Below are 18,565 nucleotides of genomic sequence, written 5' to 3'. Positions count from 1 at the left end.
GGCCGGGGGCGGTGCTGGCGCGCGGGGCGGGGCGCGAGGCGTGTCCGCGGGAGGGCGGCGGTGCCACGGCCGCCACCGGCCCCAGCCCCTCCTCGGCCTCCGCCGCGGCCGCACCAGGTAAGGCGCCGCCGTCGCCTCCCCTCAGCAGCACCTGCGCGGGGCGGCGGGGGGCCGCCGGGAGTTTCGTGCCGAGGGGTGCCGGGGAGGGAGGGGTGCGGCTGTCGCGGTGCCCCACCCGTTGCTCTGTCGCCTCGGATCCCGGCGCCGAGCCCCGGCTGCGGGTGGGCCCCTCCTGGCGGCACGGGGACCGCAACCAGGCCGACCCCGTCCCCTGGACCCCGCTTGGCGTGCGCCGGGACCCGCTCCGCCGGCACCCGGGAGCCGCTCGCCGCCGCTCCCCCTCGGCCGCCGCTCCGCCAGCCATCGACGCCTCCGGAGCCGAAGCGGGGCTGGGCTGGGCTGTTCAAGGCTATTCGGTGACAGCCTCGGCCATAAATGATTAACTGCGCGCCCCGGGAGCCGGGTGTCGCCGAGCGTGGCCGCCCGTGCCCGGCGCGCTGAGCCAGCGGAGCGTTCGGTCCCGAACCGCCGCCGGGGGCTCTGGCAGGGCTGTGAACGCTGCTGCCAGCGCTGCCACACCGCAAGGTAGGCGCGGAGCTTGCTGTGCCTCAGCTGCTGTTTCAGCGTAAATCCACCCATTTGGCGTTCCTTTTTATCTCTGCCGAGGTAGAAGACCTCCGAGATGGTAGTGGGTTTTTTGTAACTGATTTTGTGTTTGGTTTAGGGTTTGTTTGGTTTAAGTCTGTGTTGTCTTTTTTACTATGCATAAAAAAATTAGTAGGTATGGAATTCGTTGATAAGCAGTAGCAGCTGGCAGTACTCTTATTCTCTATCAGAATGCAATGCCTCCTTTGTTGAGCTGTAAATTAATAGTGTAAGCTCCTTCCCCACCCTCAGCCTCATCACTTGGAGATGTGAGTCGCTTGTACTACCAGATTTGTTTTCTTTAGGGAAACTGAGGCACCACAGAAAATCCATCTGTTTCATTCCAGGTCACATTCCACTGGATTGATTTGGTTGATTTCAGCTTGAAAATGTGCTTCAAGGCAGCTAATGATCTTTTGTGGGAATTTTTTTTTTTCTGTTAACCTTTAAATTTGAATGACCAGTGTATGCAAGAGGCATTTTCCTTCTGTTTCTTTGAGCTCTTGAGACAGTTATAAAGTATTTTCCAAAACATGGTCATTCAAGAAGGTAAACTAAAAACTTCCTACACAGAAAGTGGAAATGCTGCTGCATGTAGAATGTCAAGTTAACTAGGAATGTATTTGCACTGTCCATGAAAGAAATCCTGGATGGCAACCTGTTGAATGCCACTAACTAGAGTCTTCAGGCTGCTGTGAGCAGGACACCGTGCCCTTGCCACAATTGTTTCTGTGAATGCAGTCAAACCGTGCAAATGCAGGATGATTTCCAGGTCAGAACAGGTTGGTGAATTTAGTGAGGCGCCATCACAAACTGCTGGAGCCGAACACTGGTGCTAGGCTGTGAGTGTTCTCCCACTAATTGTGGAAGGAGTTTGGCCCTTTGAGAACAGCAGGATCTGTTGAATGTAATGAGACACTAATCAAGATAAAGCTTGTACTGTGTCAGGTGCTGTATAACTGTGTAAGGAGGTAAGGTCACAACTCCGGGAAATTTACTGCATAAAAAAGTGCTATGATTAAGATGAATTAAAGTAAGTACCCTTCAAAATGTCCTCAGGGTTATCCTTAAGTGAAGGGTCTGTTTCCACAGTCCTTATCCTCAGGCAGATGCCTGAGAAAAAATGTGCTTGAGAATTATTGTTTTGTCTGACATACAGTAATGAGCCTAAAAGCTGAACACAAGCATCCTTCTGTGTTGAGAGGTTTGGTTCTGAATGTAGACCGGTTATTCTCATCTAGTCCTTCTTGCTCAAAGAAACGGAAACGCAGCTATGTCAGGACACCTTCCTGCTGTTTCCCGAATTTTAAGGAAATGCTTGTCTGGAACTGAAATTGATTCAATCCTGTTTTTAACAGAAAGTACAAAGCTTCCAGTGCCTACAATGTATTTTGTATTTTCTTCAAGTTTTACTCTAGCAATCATGGGAGTACCAAACCTGTGCCTGTCAGCAGTTGCAGACAGCCTGTATTTTGCATTAATTCTCACAAACTGTTACATTCGTGTACTTTTTGCCCACACACATGGCCTCTGTTGTCATTCTAAGGGACTGTGTTTCCTGGTGTGTTTTCAGAGGCTACGCCTTAGACATCTTCAGACACTGTTAGCAACGTTAGTTATGCAGAATAGAAAAAAAAACCTACCTCAGTCATGTTCTCAAAACAGTCTGCTGTGGTGCTTTACAAATCTAAAGAAAAGGTCAAACTCCACTTTTCACTGTGCACTGGAGGATAAAAGTAAAGCTGTGTAATGACTTGGAGCAGAACACCAAAGGGCAGTGAGACTTTGCACGAACATCTAGGGAAGAAAAATAACAGTTAACTGTTAATTGTAGTTGATTTGTAGCTAATATCAAGGATTTTATTGTCCATGTTGCTCTTGAGAAATATGGCTCCTGTCTGGTACTACTCTCTACTCTGTGTTTTTCTGCACTGTTCTAATGCTTCAGTTTTGCTGTTCCTCCTGCCTTCCTTTCTCAGATGTGTCACCAGCTTTCTCACAGTTTTCTTCTTCTAGTATAAAAAGAAACAGTAGTGAAGTACCTTTATTTTAGACTGGACACCTTCTTCTGTTAAAAGCTGTTTGAAAGCAGGAGGCTTTGCACGTCACACGTCTGTGCCCTGTGGGTTTCTGAGCACCTTGAGCTTCAAGATGTGTGGCATTGTTTAGCTTCTGTTTTGCATTGGCAAGAGTCTCTTTACAGTCTTTAGAATGGTAAGCTCTTGTTTTGGAGAGCATAAGATGAGGGGGTGTGTAGTTACCTTGGGGGTGCATTTGTCATGGCAGGACTTTTACTTCCCACGTATATATGGGAGTGGCATCGTGTCTGCTTCCTACAGCGAAAATTTTGACCCTTGTGCAGCCTTGTAACATGCCAAGGACCAGCTCCTTGCCTGATGTAATTTGATAAGGTGGTCAGAAGAGCTAAGTGTAACAGGCACCTTGACCAATGGTGTGTGCAAAATACATTGTTTGGTTTCGGTGCCGCTGTGGGAGCACAGGGAATATAAATTTTGGGATATGGCAAGGAGCTGGGGAGTGAAAACTGACACTTTTTGACTGTTTAGTTTCATGGTGTGTGGGTGGAACATACACAGAAGAGGGCAAGTCTGTCAGCTGTAACTCTTGTTTTTGAATGGAAGTGCAGTAATTCCCTAGTTCTGGGTATGGATTAGAAGAAATCTGTTTTAGGTTATTAGGTTCCACTGTCATTCCCGCTGAAAGTTTGTGCATGTGAAGCTTGTTTAGAAACTGTAATGAAATCCTGTGTGCAAGTCCCATTTTGAATGTGAGTGCACCTTTGCATGTAAAATCTGGGAACTGAAGTGTCATTGGGGTAGGTGGGGAAGTAAAACATTTTTTTCTTCTGGGAAGTTGTTGACAGATGTAATTAACTTTTTTTGTGAGGGACTTCAGAAACAGACTTCAAAATTAGAGTCTAATGCTGGTTTCTCAGTACAAAAGAAGTCTTTTTCTTGAATTGGCCATCTTATACTTCATGGGCAATGCCAAATTTGCTCAATTACTAAAGTGATTATTAAGCCACAGTGACAATGGTTTCACTTATTATCCCAGTACAATTACACTTTTACTAGATGTACCAGAAAAAGCTCCTGATGATTTTCTGTTTATACAATAGTGCTGCAGACCCTAATTAGGGTTTGGGAATAAAGTCAAAACTCTGCAAGTGTTTTAAGCTCCTCTTGTAAACAACAATAATATAGAATGCCAGCCCATCTTTTTATAATACAAAAGAGACTAAAAATATGCTCTGCATGTACATAGTAGGAAAGGATTGTGGCATAACACTTTCAAAGCTTGTTCTTTTCTTGGTTTGCTTTTAACTGAAGCTCTGCAGTTTCTTCAAAAGCCATGAGTAACAAATGAATCTGCAATACTTTGTGACTCCTTGTCCTTTCCTTCAGACAAAAGGCCTTTTCAAACCATTGTGGAACAGTCACTGATTTTCATGTGGTCATTCAAGAAAAGGATAGCTATTGGCCTTCATAATAGGCCTTTCAGTACTCTCTCGAGTGGTTTGCTGGCTGAAAAAAATGCCTATGGCAGTGTACTGTGTCCAGTATTTAAATTAATGATGAATCTAATCTCCCAAGTGATGGAAAGGTAAGAGTTCAAATGGCAAAGAAGCCTCACCTGTTTGTGAATACCACTGTGCTGCTAGTCAGAGGTTGGGACATGTTTTGGCCTATGTGAACTGGTGCAGTTTTACTTGATTTTCTTTGGCTGAGGGTCTGTTCTATTTTTTTTTAAGTGGTAACTTGAGCCTGGTGTTGCCATGAACTGTGTTTCTGAGAGGGTTGATGCTGTTTTATGTCCTGGGTGGAGTTGAGCAATGTTATCTGTTTGTGCTATGCATAGTCAAGCGAACTGTGAGTATGATTTCTTGGAAGGTGACTATGCTTGAAGGTTGTGGGTGTGTTTTGAGTTGGCATTCAAGGAGCTGCTGCCACTGTTGTGTTGACAGCTCAGTCTCACGGAGTTATCTTTCTGTGCTGGTAAAGTCAACCTGTCTGGCAGCATTTCAAAATAAACACCTTATGTTTGGGGTAGGTGGACTGGTGTTTGTTGGCCCACCCTTGTGTAAAGTATGTGCAAGAATTTATGGTGCTTGATTGAGTCTTACCTGGAGCACCACCAAAAGATATTGTTGGTGAGACATTTCCAAATGAGGATAGCCCTTCAGGATCCTGGCTAATTTTGTTGAAATATGTGCAGTACTTGCCCTGAAGGTTCAACCCTGGAGTGTCTGCCTGGATGCTAACTGTGGCACCTGGCTTTCATCACTGCAGAAGAGTGGTTCATAGTGGCAGACCAAGACTTGAGACTTTCTTATTGGTTAGGTACCGCTGCCAGCAAAGAGTATTTGGGCTCTGGATGACTTCAAGCTCAAGCACATACTCAAATGGTTGTTTCAGGCTAAATTACTTAGTAATACATAAAACCAGCAGTGTCCTACACGCATCCAGTTTGTGGCTTCCTCTTCTTCACTACAATTAAGTTATTCCCTTTTAGTAGCTAAATTACAGTATGGTTCTCTGTGTAAAATTAAATGCAATAAAACCATTGCACTTGCAGTTTGGGTGTGGTGGCACTTCTCAGTTGGAATGTGTTCAGAAGCTGTGGTTTATGGTAGCAGTGGAAAACCTACAACTCCCAAAATGTCATAATTTCTCTGGGATTTCCCCTTTCTGTGTTGCTGAGGGAATAACTATCTTATGCAGTGATATACTAGCTTGTGTAGAATTTGATTTAGTGATCTTTAGGACAAGGTCTGAATGAAATGGTGTCTTTTCTGTGTTTCTGTTTTTCATTAATAACTTAGTTTTGGCTAGAAGTTGTTTTGAATTGGCTGCATTGTTCAGGTGCTGTCATGACCTTGTGGTTCGGTGTTAGAATCAGAGCTTGTTGTCATTGTGCTGGGTATGTTGGAGTGAGGGATGATGTGGAGGTAGACTGCACAGCTCTAAGGTGCAGACAGGCTTCATCATCTGTTCCCACAGCTGCTGAGGTCTCCCATGTGCTGCATGCACTTTGTTACTAGGATGAAAGAAGGAAACCTAGTTCTTGTTAAAATTCTTGAGGGTTCCTTTCTCTTCAGTAACCAAATTATTTTGTATACAAACACAGTGGAAGCCAGAAAGGACTGGATAATTCATCTGGCCAGCAGAAAGGCTGCCAAGTCTGAAATGTAAGGAAAGAGGAGGAGAAAGGAGTCAAAAGATCAGATGTGTGCTGTCAGGTGTGGAGAGCTCTGGTGCAGGTGGGGCAAGAGGTGCCCTGAAGAGATCTGAAGTGTGAGGCAAATACAGATGAACTAGGGCAGCTGCTATGTAAGAAAAGTGCCTGTAGGCTTGTGAAGAGAGCAGAAGGTGGTGGTTGGAGGAAGCTCTGGTGGGGAGGAAGACCGGGCTTTTTGAAAGAAGATGATCCAACTTTGGTGCTGTTGGGTCTACATCACAGCATGGCTGGTAGCCTCACAATTTTTTTCTATTATGAAAGACACAAGCCCTTCATGTCTGAAAGAGGTGCAGTCTACATCCTCTGTAGCTGAGTTTCTGGGGAAGAGATATTTCGAACTAAGGTCCTGTCAGACCTATACATGTATTAGCAGTTTTGCAGCACTTTGATGTGAGTAGGAGTTTGGTTCTATGACCTTCTTCTAGCCAAGAATATGACATGAGAGCCAGCTGTGGAGCAGGCTGCAGCAATTCCACTGTGTGCTCAGTCCTGAAACTTCTGACTGTTCTGTGAGAGGGTTCGGAGTCCACAGGGTGTTTCAGGATGAAGGGTACTCTATAATTAGAAGTAATGTACTTTATGTTGTAGTAAAGACAGTAAGCCTATAAAACTAAGGAAGTTGTGAACAAGGAAATCTGTTTGGATGTGGATACCATCCCTAGGGGTGTTCAAGGCCAGTTTGGGTGAGGCTCTGGGGAACCTGATGTAGTGATTGATGTTCCTGCCCCCCGCAGCTTGGAGGTTGGAACTATGTGATCTTTCAGGTCCCCTTCCAACCCAAACCATTCTGTGATTCCATGATTTGGCAGTCTGGGAAGTCACTCTGCTCTTGCATAACCTGGCAAGGGATGGTCATGTATGTAAATTCATCCATTGCGCTGCCATGAGTACAACAAGGATTGCAATGAAGGTGAATGAAAGGAGATCTCGTCGATGTGTGCAAGTATGTAAAGGGAGTGTCTCAAGAGGATGGAACAGGCTCTTCTTGGTGGTGCCAAGCAATAGGACAAGAGGCAATGGGCAGAAACTCAAGCATGGGAAGTTCTACCTGAACATGAGGAAGAACTTCTTTAATATGCAGTGACTCAGCACTGGAACAGATTGCCCTGAGAGGGTGCAGAGTCTCTTTCACTGGAGATATTCAAGAACCATCCAGACCTAATCCTGTGCAGTGTGCTCTAAGATAGCCCTGCTTGAAAAGGGAGGTTGGAGCAGATGGCCCACTGTGGTCCCTTCTGACCCAGCCCATTCTGAGCTCTCTTGACAAAGAATGATGGGTTTCCGTTTTCTTTGCTTCTGGGATGAGGTTGACATATTGTCATTTTTAACACCTGATTCCCCTCTCTGAAGTTAACCCAAGTATACAACCATGATTATTTTGTGCATTACCTTACAGATGAGGAAATGCTAGAAATTTTTAATTGCTGTTCCAGTGTTGGATTTCCAGAGATGTTGAATACAGGAAGTTATTATTGCAGTTGCGTACAGTCAGGTTCTCTAAACATCAGCCTGTAAATGAGTGATGGTGCCTTGCAAAGCATTTTAGTGAGAATTGCTAAAAAGCAAAACTTGATTTCTTAAGCTGTAACAAGGGACTTCTTAAATAAAAGAGGGATCATCTTGTAGTTGCAAGGTCTATAAACTGCAAAAGGGTTAGTCATTAGCATTGTTGCCTCATATTAAAAGAATGCAGCAATGTAAACTCATTAGTTAAACTGAATAGCCCACTTTCAACCTACTGTTCACTATTTTAAGTGAATAATATCTTCTTCCATCTAGAGAGCTGCTTAGCTTCATATTAGAGATTTCTGTGAATTAAAAAAGAACCTCAGGATTGCTGTTACAGATGACAAAAAACAGACATTTTGTACCATGGTATCGTACTTTTTCTGGGCTGAACTTGACCTGCCAGGCTCTGCATCCTCACTGAGCTGGCTGTGTAGTCGGAGTCCAGCTCTGCAGAAGTGGTTCAATAGAGGGAAATGGTCAAACATGTGATAGCAAGGGCTGTTTCTCTGCAGTGCCAAAAGACGTGGGCAAGGGCATCTCATTTTGAGATGTCAGTGTGTAAGGTCGGACTGTGGTGAGGGTGCTTCCCCACGTGTATGGGAGCAAGGCTCCTGTGGAGCTGAATTCCTTCTCCAGGCCTCTGGCCAATATGGGGAACCGCTGGAGCTGCCGCCAGCTGGCAGCTGGGCTGCCTTGCAAGGGCTGTTGCTGAGTGTGCCAGTTTTGTTGGATTTTGTCTTTAAACAAATTTGGTACCAGACTCCATAAAAGGCTTTGCCTTTTGCTAGCTTGGGATTTTTTTTTGAAAGGGACTCAGGGACTCTTATGTGCTACATTTTTGGATGTTTTCGGTTTCCAGTACTGATCATAGAGCTTTGGGAAGGAGTCTGCTGTTAATTGAAATGGAAAATACAGCAGATGGACTCCTTAAGAGACAGGCCATAAATCATTAACTGTCTGTGTTAATACAAAGCTAGAAAGGTATCTGTTAGTGGATTACAGTTTAACACCCCCTACCTCCAAAAAACAGCCACAGGAAGTTCCACCTTAATATAAGGAAGAACTTCTTAACTGTAGGAGTGACTGTGCATTGGAACAGTTTTCCCAGAGAGGTATTTAATATACCTGGAGATACTCAGGAACTGTGTGGATGCAGTCCTGTGCAAGGGGCTTTGGGATGACCCTGCCTGAGCAGACATGTTGGTCCAGATAAGCTACTGCCATCCCATCCAGCCTTACCCAATCTGTGACTCTGTGAAAAGATATCTCTCTCTTATTATGAGATGTCATCTCACTCTTACTTTGAAACTTGATAATTCTGCTTTTAATCTCCAACTTTTACAGTGTGCTGTATTCATGAACATACTTCAGGAGTTATTTGTGTGGCTTCTCAAGGTCCTTGACTTTGGTAATTCACTAGAAGAAATGTACTTATGTCCTAGGGTGGCTGAGAAAATTTTAGTATTTAATATATTGGTGATCAAGGTGAGCACAAGGTGGTCAGGCAGTGTGTGTGTTTGAAATCTGCAGCTATGGATGTTAAGGGATTTGCTTACACATGTAAGCTTCAGTTGTTTATACTGAGGACCAGAGTTATGGGTGGTAAGCAGAGCCCCGACCTTGAAGGTGCATCTGTGGAAGCCAGGAGACCTTGGAAACAAGAAAGACAGGTTGTAGTTACTGTGTGCCACTCCCCTCTTCTACTGAAGCGGCAAATATCTTAGGAAATAAAATGGAAAAATAAATAACATCAACATACTATAATTTTGCAAAGCTAAAACATACAGAAGGCTGATAATTCACAAAGCCCAGCTTGGGCTAGAGATAGTAGCTTGGCCACATGACGTGCATGTAATGCTTTTCATGCAACTTTCTGCCATTAAATGGGATGTTATTTTTTTTAGTGGACCGTAAAATATTCAGACCATGTCCTGTGGGCAAATGGTTATTACTGGAATAAACTTTACTCTTAGTATCTCAAAGGCACTTGGAGCAGAGTTGCCAAGTCATAGATCAGTTGCTGAGTCTCAGTGTCAGCAGTAAATGCATGTTTGTTCCTAGGAAAGTAAATGCAGACATGAATTCAGAGTAAATGATCCATATAGAAGATGCTATGCCAATAAACTAAGGCAAACTCCAGTTTGCTTTAACAAAGTGTTTATCTGAGTTCCCTGAAGGGATTCCAGATTTGTACCAGCACCTACTTGCTTTTATCCAAACTTACTAGCACAATAGAAAAGCACACTGTATTTTTGCTTTATTTTACCCATTCCTTCATAACTAAAATACTGACACAAGCATTTCAGCTGAAGCCCAGGCTGAAATAATTTAAATCATCAGTGAAACAGTCTAAGTTCCAGCGTGAGAAACTTGCTTAAAAACTTTGGGTGTTATTTTGTTGTTTGTATGTCATTCCCATGAAAAGGCTGCTTTGATGACCAAATTACTGTTTCATGGAAACCTTCTGTTTCAGGGCTGTGAGAGCTCTGTGTTTTCCTTTGTGATGTGAAATACCACATGGGAATGAGATCTCATTTACACTCATGGCTGAGTCTGACCAAGATCCCCCGGGTAATTTTGTTTCTCCTTCCTATTAAAGCTTCAAAAGAGGCTAGGGTTATATTTACATTTGTAAATTGATTTCATCCTGCATTTTTGTTCATTATGATCCCACTCTAGAATGCACAAGAGTATTTTGTCATTCTAGGTGGAGAATGATTGGAGTTTTATATAAGAAGGAATACGTCTGACCTCTGTGCTGTACAAATATTCTTTGTGGTTGTGTTCAGCTTTTGTAGGACTGTCAGGAAGGAGAGAAGTGTGAAAATGCTTAGGTGATGGCAGTCTGGGAGTTGTTAACCCTCCTCCTGTCCACACACCAAGGCAATGATGATGGAGTGAAGTGGAATTGGACTTGAGGATCCATTGCTGCTGCCATGCTGGGCCCTGGCATCATGCTGTCTTTCTGAGCAGGATGCAGTACCTCCTCCAGTGGGTGATGCAGAGTGCACATGTCTCTGCTGGGCTACTTCCCAGTAAAGATTCCCAGGAGGTACTCTGTTCTTTGAACCTCTCCCACTTACCCCTTTACAAAGGCACACTCAACACACGATATTGTGTTGACAAACAGTTCTACTTTTCACAGTCGTGGTGTGATGTTTTTTCAGAAGCCCAGCAATGGTGGCAGTAGACCAAGTTCCTTGCAGCCCCCTTATGTCTGTGTCCCAGTGTAACTTTCAGGGGACATCTTTAGATGTAGTCTCTTGGGGATTTTTGGTGATTTTAATATTTATTGTAACCTTTGGTATTTGGTACTGCGCAATAAAACTCAGTATCAGCTGGATGCTAGTATGAGGAAAAGCTGAAACCTGTTCCACAGGGTTGAGCTTTTTAATGCACTCTGTGGCTCCCAAAGCTATCTGCTATTTCTGGGTTGTCTTGCTTTTGGTACTGATCACACTGTCTTACCTGTGAGACTAAGGTACTCTCTGCTGAATGGCAGGATAAACTCAGTATCCACAGCCTTGACGGATCCACCACACATTGGTTGTGTGCAGTAGTCACCCTTTGTATCCTAAAACAACCCCTCATTCACTTTAAAGCATGTGCACTCAGACATATTTTCTCTGCCTCTGCTTATTTGAATAAGCAAATAATTTAAACTTTTTAAAAAGCATCATTTGCATATTTTCTTTCTCAGAATGTCGTTATGTCTTAAAATGTTTGTACAAAAATACATAGATTGACTTTGCTATTAAGAAAATGTCTACTTTTGTTTTGGAGCAGTTTAAAAAATTGTTTTATAAAATGCTGAATAAAAACCATTTGACAGAGTGAGGGCACAGCTGATGTTGCTAGTGTGCAAAGTGTAAGAAGTACTGCTTCCTTCACAAGCTCTCCTTCTTTGGGAGGCTGAAGACTGATTACATGGAGGATGTGCCAGTTTGAAAATAGTGCTGATTGCACTTGGATGGAAAATGAGTTACTTCAGCTGTTGTCCATTGCAGAAGCCGTAAAATGCTTGATTCTTCTAGTGTGCTTTTCTGACCAGAAAACAACATTGCGGATTTTTTTTTTTTCAATTTAGTTACACTTTCTATCAACATTTAGTTATAAGGTTGTGTTCTGTGTAAATGAATACTTACTTAATGAAATTTACATGGATCCACAGTGATATTTCTAATAAATCCATGGATGTTATTTTTAATGTCTTGACAGTTATGCTGTTTGAGACCCATTATTTTTGAGTTGCCAAGCCTTGGTAAGGGGAAGCTCTCCTGACAGACTGACCTTGCAAAAGTGGCAAGTAAAACTCACGGTGGACTCCCAAGTGGCAGCAAAATTCATTTCAGAGGGAGGCAGTTTTGACACTGAGGCATGGAGATATAAAATCTGTACCCAGTTTGTACAGAATGTTTTGCTCACTCTTCTTAGAATCTTGTGACCCCCTGGAGTGTACAGAAATGGAGATCCCATGGCTCCTCTAGGCACTGAACATATCCTGCCTCATCAGGGTATCAGCAGTTGTCTTAAGTAGGGATTTCCAGGTTATGGTGTTGCTTGGTTACCATAATTCCCACAAGTCTCAAATAAAGAAAGTAAAGCAAATGTAAAAAAAAAATAAATTAATCCACCTGGTTTCTATTTATGGGCTAGGCTACTGTACAGTTGCAAACAAAACATAATTATAAATCCTCTAAAGCTTCTGTAATGGTCATTTTTTTTCCTGAAGTATTCTTCTTGGCTACTCCCAAAGGCTTTCTGTTTTAAGTGTTTCATATTGCACAAGTTCTAGGATTCAGCACAAATGTTCAGAAGCTGGAATCTTGACAAATTATGGCTTGTGTCATCAGCCGGTCTTGGTAACTCCAGCTGGGATACCTTTTCAGGTGGGCTTTGTGTGCATCCTTAGATCAGGGCAGGGAAGAGAGTGCAAATCTTAGCTTGGAATATGTTACAGAGTATTTTCTTTAGTAATGATGATAATGAATTACCATAACCATTTGGCTAAGGATGTCTTGTCATTTTTTTAATATTTCCAAATGTAGCTTCAGAAGTCCTCACCTGCCCTTAGGGGGAATAATTTTGGCATGTGGGCTCATGTGTTTCAGGGAAAATTCTTATCTTAATTTCAGTTAGCTGCACTTGACAAAGTACACAGACACTCTGAGAACTTGATTATAGCATATACGTCTAAGTAGCTATTCTGTTGCTATCCATGCTCCACCAAAGAGTTCTAAAAAAAAGGAAAAGTTTTTTTACTGCTTCCAGGCTGAGATAGATAACACCTCTTAAGACAGTCATTCTATTGCTGTGTAACAAATGAGTTTAAGTTGCTTTTCATGATGTTAACTCCCAAAATAAGGCATTTTTGGGAAATTATGGATGAGTTTCTTAGTGAAGAGAGCTTTCCATAAATCTGCTAGGGTCACAGACAGTATACCTGGTTATGGTACAGTTGGTTACAGAAACTCTCTTTGTTTCTGAGAGTGGGGAAAACTAAAATAAATTGAGATATCTGTGAGTCAGACAGAGGTTGAAGAAAGATAAACACATCCAAGTAAAACATTCCCAGCTGTGTTAATAAACTATCTTCATCTATCAGAAGTATGGTAAATATTTGAAGCAGACAGCAGTTCTTGCAGGAAGTAAAACATGTAAGTTTTGCCCTATGTTCATTGTCTGAGAATTTGTGCTTCACAACTCAGTCCTCTAACCATTTTGGGCTTCCAGTGGGTCCAGTTCTTCTAACAGTGGAGAGATTTCTCATATGGTGTGATACTAGGTGTTCAGTGGTGTGGTGTTGAATTTCTAGCATCATCTGGCTCATCTGTGTGGGTGTTATGGATCTACTCTGGCTCCAGTACTGTCAGGAGAAATTGGATTAGGCCCATAATGCTTTGGGAGTAAATTATTGACTGATGTTACATTAGGAGGAGTAAAAAACTGAAATTATGAGAGATCATTGGTAGAATAAAGGTGCTTACAGATATCCTGTCATTTGCCCTACTGTGATATCATTGTCTGACTTGTGTCACTGAACAGAAATCTGGTGTAAGATGAGAGGTGGTCCAGTCCTGAAGCTTTTATTTTGTTGTTTCCCAGTCCTAATGTCAACAGAATTTTTGTTATACAGTTTCTAGCAAATACCAGATGAGGATGGTTTTAGACAGAAAGCCTTATGCTGCTTTACAATCATATACACCTTTTCTTACAGTAAGAAGTGCATGTTGTAAATGTTGATATGAATTGTCCTCTGAAGGCTGGCTCCTGCTGAGTGTGCTTGGCACTGCATGCCCTTGCCAGGGTTAGAAACTGCAGTGCACAAAATGGAGCATCTTGGGTTAAAGGCAGGCAGAGTTCAGCTTTGGAAGTTGTTGTTACTAACTGACTGATACTGGCAGGATCTTACCACTGTGTTGAAGTGTAGCAGTGGCAGACAAGGGGAAATCCTGATTGACTACATCAGAACTTGCAATCTGTGTTGGGCATAAGGTTGAGAGTAGATGTCTTAAGGTCTGACTGTCAAAGAAAGTGAGGTTTGCTTTCCATGTGCTGAACAGCTGCATTGGCAGTTAGGGAAATGTGACTCACTAGCTAGGCCAAAAGCAAAACCCAGAGAAGGGCCAAAAAACTCCAAGTGCCATAATCATCAACAAAATCTCACTTTTTTGTATGTGGACCAGCAGACTGTAAATAGCCTTTGCAGTCATTCATATCAGCATTTAGAAAATCCCCTGTCTTCTGCTGACTTTCTTCTCACCTAGATGTTCCATCACTGACCTCACCAAAGAAATATCCTGAAATAACAGCCAGCTGTCTATAGTCCAATGTTTCTTTGTGTTGTCAGCATTCATCCCAGTTCAATATGCGTCCAATTCCACTATAAACTTAGCTTTTGATATTTTTAAAAAATAAGCAAAAAACGGACCCAAAACAGAAGCCAAACAAACTATTCTTAACAGACTCTGACAACTTCCAGTTAATTGCAGTGATACTGTAGTCACTATATACAATCTTGGATATATTTAGCATGCTATTTTGCACAGGTGTGCAAATCCTATTTGTGTAGAATATTTACTTGGGAGTGGAGGGATTGAAGGTTACGTTTGCTGTTAGAGTCTAGAAGGCTCATGGGTCTACAGTGGAATTAGAAGAGTGCAGTGTTAGAGTTTCTGAGCTCTTCTGTGTAATGGGTGTGTTGTGAAATCCTAGGTTAAGGCTGCAGTCAGGGTTAGGCATCAGAATAAAAGGGTCAAAGGCCTTGTTTTACTATTCTGAAGAGTAAAGATTCCTGTAGGATGAGGACTCCAATCTAGAGTGTTATATAGCTTGTGTTACGCTTTGATTCTGCTATTTAGGTTCATTAAGGGCAATGTCACAATGAATAGCTGTTCTGATCTAGATTTAAACTTCGTGTCTGGTTCTTCTGTTGTCACATATCACATTAGTACAAGGATTAGGGAGCTGTCGAAAGAGTCACAGCTCAAGATGGGGAGGGATTAAAATGCTTGGGTTATTTGTATGTCCTGCAGGGCTGTAGCATTGCAATGAGCACTGATTCCTGGCAGGTGTTTAGGCTTATGTTGGTTTTGGTGCAGTTGTTCGTCACCGAGCTCTGGTGGACGTGCACTTTGGTGATGTGATATCTGAAGCTCTGTTTTTTTCTCTTCATACTCTGCAGTGGAGGACAATGTGTTGAAGGTTCTGTCAGGGGGTATCATGTCATCTCCATGCACATGGCCTTCATCAGCCATCGATCTTCCACAGAGGAATATGGGCTAATGTTTTTCAGCCTGCATTCTAAGGCCTGCATAGTGACAGAATGCCTTCCTATTCCAACATCTTTTCGCTGTTTGAGAATAAAAGTCACTTGACTTTTCATTATAATGGAAATTTATATATAATTGACCTTTCATTATAATGGAAAATTACTTGAACATTTGCATGTTAAGGAACAGTATTATCTGTGATGATCCATAAGTCAAGTAACTTCCTTTTAACTGTTGTACCTTTACTTGTGATTTCCTCCCTCCATCCTTGAGTCATTTTTTCCTGCGTTCTGTTTGATAACATGTTATGGACCATTGAGTAATGACAAAGTGGTGATTTAGGGGAGATGATCAAGCTGTGGAAAGATGTCCTATAGAATTAATTAATTTTTTCAAGGTAATATATCTTATTTGGTCAAATTTGATAGATGTGGTATTGCTTGGGAAGAGCAAATCTTTGCTTCATGCAGTAAAATGGGGAGGGTTTAGAATTGTCCATATAGTGTGCTGTTAGCTATCTGCTTTGTTATTTTATGGTGATGCAAAGGAAGAGCTTTGGACTGCCATTTTTTGCTTATGTTCCTTTGTGTTTTAAAACAGTTTTTAATAATAACTCTCAAGGGGCAATAATTATAATTCTAGCTTGAATAATTTCATACCAGTGACCATTTTTCTTGACCACATTAAAAAATGAGATTCTGACATTATCTGTCACTTTCTTCTTCAAATCTTGTCAAGTTCCAAATGACAAAAATTGTCAAAACAACTCATTGGAGGAAAAACCTTTTTTGTTTTTTTTTTGTTTTTTTTTTTTTTAAGCCATAAAGCTTTTCCCATTTGACTTTTTCAGGTTTTAGTTTTCCAGTGAAGTTGGAGAAGATTCTCCTACGTAGCCTGGATTGAAAAAGATCAAAACTGGGGTTTAGCAGATGATGTGATGCAGGGAAAAGGAAGAATCTCTAGGATGCCTCAGTGCAATAATGTCTATGATCTGAATTGCTGTGTTTAAATCCTAAAAATACTTCCTGCAGGCTACAGGCAGTACTGGAAGGAGTTAATTGTCTGGATGTTGGCATAAGTGCAGTGGCTATTAGGAATGTTTCTGTCTTCTCTGTTTTGATTCGGGTGCTCACTGGACAAAAGGGATGAGTTCTCAGCCTTTCCTTGTGTCTCTTTGAGGGAAACAGCCAAACCTTGCCCTTGCTTGCCCCAAAGACAAAGCTCCTGGTAGGGCCATCACATAGGCCTCTTCCCCAGAGCTTGGTTGGGGTATTCTGCCCAAAGGCAAGGAATTGGGTATGCCCCCTCACCAGGTTTCCAACTCCTCTTATTCATCTCATGGATCTGTGCCTGTTGTGTAGATTCCAACATCCAGAAATGCTCTTTAATACTGACATGGGTGAGTACTTGTATTTCTTCATTGAAGCATCACATTTTAAATTGCTCTATTCATTCCTTTGATTTTGAACATCACTGTGACTCAGCAAGCCATGCAGAAATGTGTGTTTAGATTGTAATGGACTTTGGGACATAAGCTGTGAGAGTGTTTGTTGTGGGAGCCTTTGCCAGGTGAAGTGCTTCAGGGAACATCTGGCTGTTTTGGATGCAGAAGCAATTAAGAGCTTTCTGCCTTGCTTTAAACTAAAACCTGTGATGCTGACAGGACTTTCGCAGTCTAAAATTTGTTTTGGCCTTGGCAAAATATGTAGTTTCAGTAAGGATAAAATGAATTAAATATGAAAGCAGTCACACACTTCTAGTCTGTACATAGAGGTAGTATTTTGTAGTACAGAAGGAAAAATTTGTCTGTAAAGAAAGTCCAGTCATAGTGGCTTAGTAGAGGCTGATTTCAGCAATCAGGATGTTCAGAAACATTGCAATATTCTTTTAGGATTAGCTGAGGGACTGCTAAACAGATCTAATTCCAAAGCAAACAAAGACCAGTGTGCAACTCACTTAATAGCTGCCAAAGAGGAATAATTTCTATCTGGCGTGCATGGTAAACTATAGACCATGACTGCCTTGTCCACACAACTGCACAAGAGAATACAAAGCTTAACTACTTCCCTGGACTGATGAAATTGGGAGATGAGTTTCCATTCATCCATGTGTAGATGTAAACAGGCACTCAGTTTTCCATGTGGTTGTGTGTCTTTAACTTTGGGGACAATTCCTCTGAAATTTATATGTAAATCAGCAAAGGCCTTGTATTGTGAACAGAGTGCTGGTGTCACCCTTTGGGTTTCCCTTTGTTTCATGTGAGTTAGTATTCTTGAGATGGTAATGTTGTTTCTGGATAATGACCACAGTGAAACTGCACTAGTGCTGCTCAGAAAGGTTGGATTAGTAGCTGCTGTGTTACCGTAACTTGCACCTACAGCTCTCTTGCATTAATGATAAAAGAGTTTTCGTTGCTTAACTTGATCTTTCTGCACATCCCATGTGCTGGCTAGTTTGAGCTTAAAATAGGTGCTTTAAAAATGGGTTTGTTTCAGGGGAGAATTGTATGTGTGGTCAGGAATGGGACTAACAACAAAGCTTAGGTGATTGCCTAAGCTTTCATGGCAGTGAAGATAGGCCCTTAGAAAAGATAAGCCCTGTAAAACAGATAAAGGCACCCCCACGTGTTGACCACAGCAGTAAAGGAATGAGGGATGTTTTTTTCACAAGTCTTCTGTAAGAAGAGAGTGAAGCAAAATAAGAAAAAATTAAGTACTTGTTTGATTGTTTCTTTTTTTTTTTAACTTTCAGCTATTTTTGCAGGAGATACAGTCTTTTGAAGAAGACAGAAAAATAGGAACAGAAGCTGGAGTAATTTGCAGTGGTAAGATACTTTTTATCTCTCTTTGCTGATCATTCCGATAGAAAGGTTCTTTACTTACAGGTCTGTCGGTGCAAGAGCAAGAAGCCAAGAACTTTGGGGGCTGCTTTCATCAGAGCAGTGCAGTCTATTTGAACATCTTGGAACTTGAATCATATGGAAATCATATGATTTCCCACTCTAGCAGAGTGGCTTGGGTTGGGAGGGACCTTGAAGATCATATTGTTCCAAGCCTCCTGCCATGGCCAGGGATACCTTACACTAGACCAGGTTGCTGAGAGCCCCACCCAGCTTGGCCCTGAACACTCCCAGGGATGGGGCAGTTTTTTCTCCAGAGTCTGTTATTCACCATTCCATATAAATTTCTCTCCTTCATCGTCTTTCTCTCTGTCAGTAAGCTGACTTATGCTATATGGTCCTACTGCTTCTCCTCCCCGTCTTCCCATCTTTTGTAATTGTTTGAATTACTGTAAAGATGTACATGGTTTGCAACTGAAAG

At 42.2% G+C, this 18,565-nt stretch overlaps 1 protein-coding gene across 3 annotated transcripts in view; it reads left to right on the top strand.

The window, feature by feature from the left end:
* The first annotated feature begins 30 nt into the window (after positions 1-30).
* Positions 31-18,565, top strand: part of SPATS2L (spermatogenesis associated serine rich 2 like) — a 79,049-nt gene continuing 60,514 nt past the window's right edge. Inside the window, exons 1-2 of one of the 3 annotated variants that reach the window (XM_041473428.1) lie at positions 31-117; positions 17,997-18,069. The gene's annotated coding sequence lies outside the window, so the exon portion shown is untranslated. Of the gene's footprint in view, positions 118-625; positions 646-17,996; positions 18,070-18,565 lie in introns of those variants that run through there. The other 2 variants (XM_041473429.1, XM_041473430.1) reach the window with 2 other exon arrangements.

The sequence above is a fragment of the Pyrgilauda ruficollis genome, unplaced genomic scaffold, assembly GCF_017590135.1.
Source record: "Pyrgilauda ruficollis isolate IOZ18807 unplaced genomic scaffold, ASM1759013v1 scaffold3, whole genome shotgun sequence".
In the NCBI taxonomy this organism is placed as follows: Eukaryota; Metazoa; Chordata; class Aves; order Passeriformes; family Passeridae; genus Pyrgilauda; species Pyrgilauda ruficollis.
Note: the sequence above shows the minus strand (reverse complement) of the source record. Positions and strands in the feature narration are given on the sequence as shown.